Below are 8,739 nucleotides of genomic sequence, written 5' to 3'. Positions count from 1 at the left end.
GGAGTAAGGAAACAGAACGAAGGGACCGGGCAGGAATCTCAGTTCGGGGTGAGCAGATCGGAATTTCCACAATTCCGCCTGGAAATCTGCCCAGTTCAAGTCTGTATTCGATGGCAAGCTTTGTAGTGTTGGTCTTTGAGTATGAGTGTATATTCTTCCAAATGCGCAGGAGTTGTGCATGTCTTTGAAAGGTACACGTTCTTCTCCCACCGAGGGAGAAGCATTCGTACATATTTTTCCAAAGTATGCACATTTTTTCATGCCTGTTTTTCAGACATATGTGTGCTTTGCAGGGCTCTGTGACTTAAACTGTAGGCTCAGAAATGTGCAGGCTTTGACTTCGGGCTGCACTGCGGACTGGGTCCCATCCTGACGCTGTGGACGGGGTAAAGCCCGGACGAAACCCCGAAACCGGACTCGGTCCTGGCCGGGCAGCTCGCTCCGGCCCGCTGCCTGGCTGGGGCACGGTGGCACTTGTACTCCAACACATCCAGAAAGAGGCTGCCGTGGTGGATTGGGCCCGGGGCTGTGCCGACAGCTCCATGGGACAGGCTGGTGTGGAGGAAGCGGGCAGGAAAGTTCCCGATTCGAAGGCCAAGAGCAGGGATTTGCATCGGGCCTGGGGGGGGGGCGGGACACCCGCTTTGGCGGGGGGGGGCGCATGCTTAGTGTGGCCACTGATTTTGGCCGCAGAGTGCCAAAATCTGCGGACGGGGAGGAAGGACGGGGGGGTGGCGAGCAGGGCTGGCCCAAGACACTTTGCTGCTGGGGGGGACCGAGGTGGCTCTCCCTCTGTCCTGGTTGTGGGGCTGGCGGGTGGATGTCCTCCCCAGCGGCGGTGGGGCACCACTGCCCCCCGCACTGGAGAGCAGCCGCCCAGCCTGGGGCACAGGCAGGCCGCACGGCCCCAGTTCCGCCCTACAGCATCCTTGCACCCCGCTCCTCGCCGCCGTCTCGCCTCCCTCTGCCGGCCGTGGGGCCAGCCCTGGAGCTGAGGCAGCGACGGCAGGCGGAGGGCCGCGGCACAGGGAGGGTTAAAGTGTGGCGCAGCCGCTGCACACGGGCAGGTGAGCCAGCTGGGCTGCGTTGGCACAAGCCCAGGCTGAGAACACCGGCGGCAGCCCCGTCGCGCGGCTCCAGGGTGCCATGAAGAGCGTCCGCTTCCAGACGGATGGGCCCGGAGACGCCGTGAGTGGCCGGCTGGCCAGAACGGGCAAGCAGCCGCTGCTGGCAGGAGCCCTGAGAGGCTCCTGCGGCTTCATCAGGGCAGGGACGGGGCAGGAATCCATCCTCGCACGCTGGCAGGCGGGCGTGCCGTTTGCGGATGCTCGGGAGGCGGCCCTTTGTCAGGCCCCTGCTGCGCCCAGAGGCAGCAGGCTAGGCTGGGGGCTGCACGGGTGGCCCCGTGGGACACGGTCCTCTCCTCCAGCCCCTCGTGGCTGCACTCCCGTCCCCCTGGGGGCAGTCATCGGCCCCGCGTGGGCAGAATCCAAACAGGAGGGCGCTCTGGTCGCCGTTAGGGTCCTTCCGTGCGCTCCCTGTGAGTCGCAGCGCGGCCGATCTGGTAGCCGGCTGGGAAGTGGCCTCCTCCTGAGCCAGACCAGTGGCCATCCAGACCAGTATCAGCCCCACGGATGGGCAGCAGCTCCCCAGAGGGTCAGCCAAGGCCCTCTCCAACCCAGAGATGTGCAGCTACCCCTGGGCTTTTCCCTCTCACGTGCTCTGCTTCTCAAACGGAGTGAGCAAGCCCTTTCCGGCCTCAGGAGCACGAGATGCGAAAGAGGCCCAGTGTGGAAGGCGCCGTGGGCCGTGGACCGTGGGTCGGGGCAGTTCGGGGAGCTTCTGACCCTGCAAATCTGCTGTACTTTCAGAGGAAGGAGGAGGCGCGGCGGCGAGCCGAGGAGGAGCGCCGCAAGGCCGAGGAGGAGCGCCGGAAGGCTGAGCAGGTGACGGGGGGCGGCCACCGTTCGTTCCGCATTCATTCTGCGGGGGCAGATAAGCTCACCCGCGCATTGCAGCTCAACACGCCGTCCTGGCGCCCAGGAAAATCGATTTCTGCAACCCGTAGGCACAGAGGTTGCAACTTGGCCCGATGTGTGATTTTTTCTGATCTTGCTGGTCGTCAGAAGCACAAGGGCAAAAACAGCTGCAAAGCTCGGCTGTTCTGCCTGCTGGTGAACAGTTACTTCGCCGTTTAAGAGAGTCTGGTGGGCACTGTGCATCCACTCAGGAGATATTTTTATCCATAAGGTCTAGAAGCTTGAAAGAAAGCTGAGGGTGCAAAGACATTTTGCTTCCTAAAACAAAGGGCCAGTTGGGTCTCTCTGCATTCCAGCTGGAATTGCATCTCCCAAGGCCAACTTAGGGGGCTCAGGGCAGGCCCCCAACATCCCGCTGCCTGAGGCGATCCCCTGGCCCTGCTCGGTCTAAAAGCAGAGCCGGCCCTGACTTTCTTTCTCCGGTTCCTGCCAGGAGCTGAGCTCCCGGGAAGTGATGAAAGTCTCCAACTTGGAAGTGCCTGCGGAGCTGGTTGGCCTCCTGAACGCCGTGGCTGGTAAGGCATGCTCGGGGGGGGGGGGGTTGCTGGCCCCGATCCCCCGTGGGGTTCCAGGACCCATTTGCCTGAGAGCTTCCTGGCAGCCTCGCAGTCACCTCAGCTCGTGGGCCAAATCCACCCTTCGGAGGAGTTCTCCCCAGCCTTCTGGGGTCCCCCCTTCCCCAGTCATCTCTAGGTTCCCCCAGATTTGCACACTGCTTTCCCCCATTCCAAAACCCCAAAATGTCTCTCCTCCATCTCCGTGACTCCCCGGAGGAACCGCGCGCTTAAACAGGCCGGCGTTTTTGGAAGGCCGCCTGCCTCTTGGCCTCCGCTCCGAAGCGGAGCTCACCTTGGGCTGGAAGCGCAGACACGCCTCGCCCCACGCGGACAGCGCTTCTCCCGCAGACCCGGCCCTGCGGAGGCCTGGAGTCCGGGGGTCTCCGTGGCCAGCCAGGATGGGACCGGAGAAGGTCCTCTCCCGGCCCCGAGGTTCCCAGCCGTGCCCTAGTATTGAGAGTCTGAATTCTCAGTACTTCTTCTCTCCCCGTTATTTTAATGCTTGATTGGTTTGAAGGCGGGTTGTATTCCCTGGAAGTTGGTGCTGTGCTCCATGTTAGTTTGTGTTGCTTTTATTGTAAAACCGTCCTGAGATGTTTGCTGTGGGCAGTATGTAAAAGCTTTAAATAAATGGATAGTGCCAAGCACTAACCCCAGCCAGCCGCAAATGGCCGGTCGGTGCAGTCCGCTCTGCCAAGGAGTTGCATGCTAGAAAAAATGGCTCTGCTTTTGGGGTGGGGGGGTCCCCACACCCAGGTCGCAAGCCTCCCAAGAGAGGACGGGTGCTCTCTGGCTGGGGATAATGGGAGCTGGAGTGTAGCACCTTCCAGCCGGCTCTCCTTGTGAGCGAGCGACTCCTCCGGGTGGGGACGTGGGGACGCCTTCCGGCCCCCCGTGAGACAGGCTCGCCCCCCGGCCCCCGCAGCTCGCAAGGAGGTGAACGAGGACTGCGTGGTGCCCGTCCCACCCCCCAAGCCGCAGGCGGACCCGCTGCTCGCGCTGCCGCTGGACATCAACAGCTACCCTATGGCCAAGTACGTGCGGACCCACTTCAAGGTAAGGGGCTGCTGCATGGGGGGGGGCGACCTCAGCTCTGGAGCAAGTGGGGCAGGCGATCCGCTCCCCCCTGCAGATGGCACGGTTTCATCAGGGGAGGGTGGTGCCCCCTTCCATGCTGTGTGCCTGGGCTGGGAGACCCTGTCCTCCGCTTTCAGGAAGGGCATTTCAGCTTCTGGAATAGGGAGAAGTCCACCAACTGAGGGGCGACTGGGGGAAAGGGAGCGGGTGGCCTTCTGGAGCACACCCAGGGGCCAAACTGGGGCCCTCGGAGGGCCAAGCGGAGCCGCTCGGCCTGAGGCCGCCTGCTCCTGGCCGCACCCCCCGTAATTTGCCTGGGTCGCCGTCCGGGCCAGAGGGCGGTGCGAGGGGCTCCTTCGGTGCCCGGCGGTTGCCACGTGGCCAAAATACGGAGCCCGCCTGGCAACAACGCTGCTGCTCCTCTGCTGCCCCCAGGAGCCCCTTTTCGGGATGCTCACCAAGACGCTGGCCGGGCCGCTGACGTACCTGGACGAGAGCCTGCGACATGAAGCCACGAGGCTCTTCAAGCTGGTAGGTGGCCACGGGCGCGCTCCCCTTCCGGCCCGAGATGGTTGGGGCATGCAGGAGAGGCTGAGTGTGCAGGCGCCCTCCCCCCCCCGCCCTGCCCCCCGGCAGCCTCTGTAATGAGCCCCCATGCTGGCAAGGCCTCCAGTGGGCCAGCCGTCTCTGCATTCGCCCAGGAGAGGGGAGTAGGGCCTCCAAAACTGCCCACCTGCCCATCATTTTATCCTCACAACAGCCCCGCGAGGTAGGCGAGGCTGAGAGCCAGGGACTGGCCCACCGGGCTTCTGGCCGCCCAGGGGGACGTCGACCCGGCTCGCCCAAGTCCCGGCCCGGCTCGCTCACTGCTAGGCCACCCCGCCTCCCCCTTCCGCCGCCCGTGCAGGTCCTGCGCTTCATGGGCGACCCCCAGCTCAGCGGCACGCGGGAGAGCCTGTTCGGGAACTACGTGGTGCAGCAGGCGCTGGCCACGCCGAGCCTGCGGGACGAGCTGCTGTGCCAGGTGGCCAACCAGGTCTGGCGGAACAGCAACGCGCGCAACGAGGAGCGGGGCTGGCTGCTGCTGGCCGCCTGCCTCAGCGCCTTCGCGCCCTCGCCCGGCCTCGAGAAGCACCTGCTCAAGTGAGGAAGGGCCCGGGGCCGGCGCGGGGGCCCCTGCGGGGCTTGGGCTTGGTGGGCCGGAGGGGCCTGGGCTCCCGGGTGGGAGGCCGGGCTGCCCCGCGTCTCCTGCTGAGGGATGCCCGCAGGCTGCCCCGGGGCGCCAGCCGGCCGGGGCCCCACGATCGGGAAGCCCCCGGGACGCCGCAGCCCTGGAGGCGGCACAGGTCGGCGAGTCTCGCCTCCCGACCGATCGGTGGCCGGGCCGCAGCCGCCATCCCTCCGCTCCCCCCCGCCCCTCGTAGGTTCGTCTCCGACTACGCCTTCGACGGCTACAAGGCCGTGTGCCAGCACAAGCTCCTGCAAGCCATGGCGCAGGGCCGGGCCGGCGCGGAGGCTGCCCGGGCCTTCCCGCCCAGCCTGCTCGAGTGGGCGGCCAGCCGGGACAGGGCCGGCATGGCGCTGGACGTCTTCTGCTTCAACGGTGAGGGGGCTCGGGGCGGCCGGGGCAGCGCAGGAGGAGGCCTGCGCCCTTGGTCCTGCGGTCGACGCGCGGACACGCGTGCGAGAGACACGCCGGGGGAGGGCCACGGCTGCGTGGTGCCTTCCCTCCGCGCTCGCCTTGAGCCGTGTGGGATGCCCGGGGAGGGCTCCGATCCTTTCGCGCAGAGCTTCGGGCACGGATTTGAGCCACAGCCTCCAGAAGCCCTGGCGCCTCATGCTGTCGGCCTCTGAGAACGTGCAGAGTGGTTTTCCTCTCTTGTCTGTCAATGCAAGAGGAGGACGCATAGACAGGGATCCCTCCGGAGGGGGCATTTGCCTCTTTCAAAGCAAACCGAACCTGCCACCAAAAAGGTTGTTATGGGAAGAGAGGAAATATCAGAATGATAACGGTGCTTGCTATCTTTTTGATTCCACTGCCCATAAATAGGGGAGCAATCTGCTATATTTGAATAGCAGCCTTACAGCCAACTGTCAGACTGAAGGTGGAACCTCAGTTCTCCAAACACACTTCTCCATTTCAAAATGCCTCTGGCGTGTGGAGAGGGGACGGGGGCCCTTAATTTCCACCCGATTCTGCATGCAGAGACCAGCCCGGGATGGGCCAAAAGTCATTGGATTGAAGGAGCGGGAAGGACTCTGCCACTTCCGGCTGTGGGTGGGCGTCGTACTCACGGAGTACGGAAGGAGGCACCTTTCCCCCGCACAGGCTGGCTTTCTACTTGCAGGAAGCACGCTCAACGCTGCCTGTCCAGGCATCAGTCATCGCTCTTGGTTTTCCTGGCAGGGGATCGCTTCTCTTGCCCCATCCATTCCTGGACCACAGGAGAATGCCTTGCTGAGAACCTCCTGAAGTCCAGGTAGGGGCCACTGGGGAGTCTGCAGGGCCCCGGGAGCATCTGGGGGCCCCCCTGCAGCCGCGGTGGCAGGGAGCTGTCCGGCAGCACCAGCCCTGGGGCCCAAGGCGGAGCAGGGCGGCAGCTGTGCCGCACAGGCCCCGGCAAGGCCGGCCTCCGAGGTTGTTGCTTCGGCAACGGAGAACTCCCCAAGCTCGGAGGACCAGTCCAGCCCAGCCCACCCACAGCCCGTCGGGCCCCCGCACAGGCACCCCCACCCCCGAGCACAGGTGGCCGGAACCTTTGTGCAGGTCCTTTGCACGCGGTCAGGAAGCCTCTCCGAAGGCCGAACAACTTGCCGGAAACACTTTCCTGGTTTCCGGCCTCGCCCGCCCAGCCCGGCTTGTGGCCCACGAGCGTCTCAGCACCCGCAGCTGTCCCCGGGCAGCTCAGAGGGTGCCGAATCTGTGCTTCCTCGCAGGGGACTGGCAGACGGCTGGCGGGGCTGGTCGGTCACCATGAAGGACGGCGCCCAGTGGGCCGAGCTGGCCGGCCACGACTACGTCCTGGACCTGATTTCTGACCTGGAGCTGGTCCGAGGCTTCCCGAAGCAGAAGTCCTACTTCATAATAGCCTCCGAAGCCCCGGAGAAGATCCTGGGCGGTCGAGCGTAGGTAGCAGAAGTGGCCCAGAGGCCCATTTCCCTTTGGTTCCGTCCGGCTCCAGCACAGGGGGCCACATTCCTGGGGCTGCAGGAAGAGCCCGTCCCGAGGGTGCGGGAGTGCGCGTTCTCCGAAGGCGGGAGCACCCACCTCCCGGGTGTGGGATGTTCATCCCTTGCAAGAATAGTTCTTGCACCTCCTGACTGGCAGCGAGGATGGAGGCCTTGCCCACATGTCGTGGAGCGGCCACGAGGGATGTCCGGGTTGGAACCCGCCCGACTCTCCGGGCTCGGCTCCCTGGATCCAGCCCCCTCCCTCTCCGCCCGACGTCTGACTTGGCTCGGAGCGGGCTGCGTGGGCACCCCCCAGGAATCCTGAGCAGCGTCGCTTGTCTGCACTTGCGTGCGAGCCCATGGGCTGCGGAAGGGTGCCGGTCGCACAAGGAGGCGTCCCGAAAGCTGCTGCGAGTGGTCAGAGGCACAGCGCTCTTCCTCAGCCTGGGCCGAGCACGGCGGAACTGTTGCCTGAGCAGAGGACTCCTGGATCCCGGGGGGGCCGGTGCAGCCCCAGCAGCGCCAGCCTTGCTGTGCAAAGAAGAGCCGTGCAGGCAGCCTCTTCTGGGGGCCCCAGCCGTATTGCATGATTGCGCAGGCCCTGATCCTGCATGTGTCCGTCTGCAGCTCTGGTCCTGATCCTTTGGGCACTCGCAGGATGAACCATGCAGCTGGGCACCAGGGGCCGACGCTGCTCCGGAGGGCGCCCCCCTCCCGGTGCCTTTGCTGTCCTTTCCTGTACAGCCCCAAAGCTTGGGTGATGAATAACTGGGAGACTGTAAGGTTTTGATCTTCCTGGAAGATGCACATGCAGAGCTGCAGCTGTGCACATGCTGGCTCCTTTCCCAAAAAGCTTCCCGAGTTTGGGGAGGCGGGTGCCCTTCCGTTTGCGTCCCCTTTCCCCCGCTACAAAGCGCCACGTCCTTCGTCCACCCTCCCCACATCTCTCCGCTTCTCTTCCCTTTCCTCGTCAGGGAGTTCAGCCACGGGCTCGATCCACAGGCAGCGGTTCCTCCTCCGCCATTCACCAGGGCCCCCACAGCACCCCCCACCACCCTGCGGGACTCAGAGGGGCACTCGAGCCGCGGTAAGGCCGGCCGAACGTCGCCGAACTTTTCAGCGCGTGGGTGCGCGAGCGGCACTTATGGCGAAATGCCCACCCTTCCGACGGGCTGGGCAGGGCTGGGTGAGGGACTTGAGTCGCATTGGCTAAAATCCACGCAAGATGCAGAAGGTCTCGGGGGCTCCGCACATAGAGACGGTTGCGCTCCCAGCACGTGAGTGGAGGTCCCGTGTCCGGAGCAGAGGGCCGAAGGAGCGGGGCCGTCTGAACGCGGGGGCCGGATGGGCACTTGCCCGTGGGCCCCGTACCAATCGGGTCTGTTACCCCTTGGAAAATGGGAAAGCTTCCAAAATGAACGGCAGTTGTCGTTGTCGTAGGGGCCCCTGGACACTGCCTTGCCCGGGGCCCGTCATGCTGTCGAGACGGCCCTGCGAGGGAGTGCGTGCCCTGCAGGGGTTGCGGAGTGGCCCCAGTCTTTGCTCGGGGCTTTGGCTGTCCGGGTGCCAAGAGGGTCGCAGGAAGGCCGAAGGAGGCGCCCAGGGGAAAGCCAGCCCCCCGACGAGCGGCTCCGGCCGCGTTGGGCCGCAGCCTCCTTCCCTCCCACCTGCCTGGCGGCAGGCCGTCCGGGTGAGGGGGCGGCCAGCCCCAAAAGCCCTTCTTCCCAACGAAACCCCCCCTTCTTCCAAGAGATCCCCCTAGAGATCCCACCCGCTGGGCCTGGGGACCCAGAGGGAGCTTTAGCAAGCACGCACACATAGGGGCATTCTCTCTCCTTCCTTCGGTACCCGGACCAGATACGGACACCGTCAGCGAGCCCCGGAGCCAGAAGGGC

This window comes from Varanus komodoensis, unplaced genomic scaffold (genome assembly GCF_004798865.1).
Source record: "Varanus komodoensis strain SLA01 unplaced genomic scaffold, ASM479886v1 scaffold26, whole genome shotgun sequence".
Lineage (NCBI taxonomy): Eukaryota > Metazoa > Chordata > Lepidosauria > Squamata > Varanidae > Varanus > Varanus komodoensis.
This window is presented reverse-complemented; position numbering follows the sequence as displayed.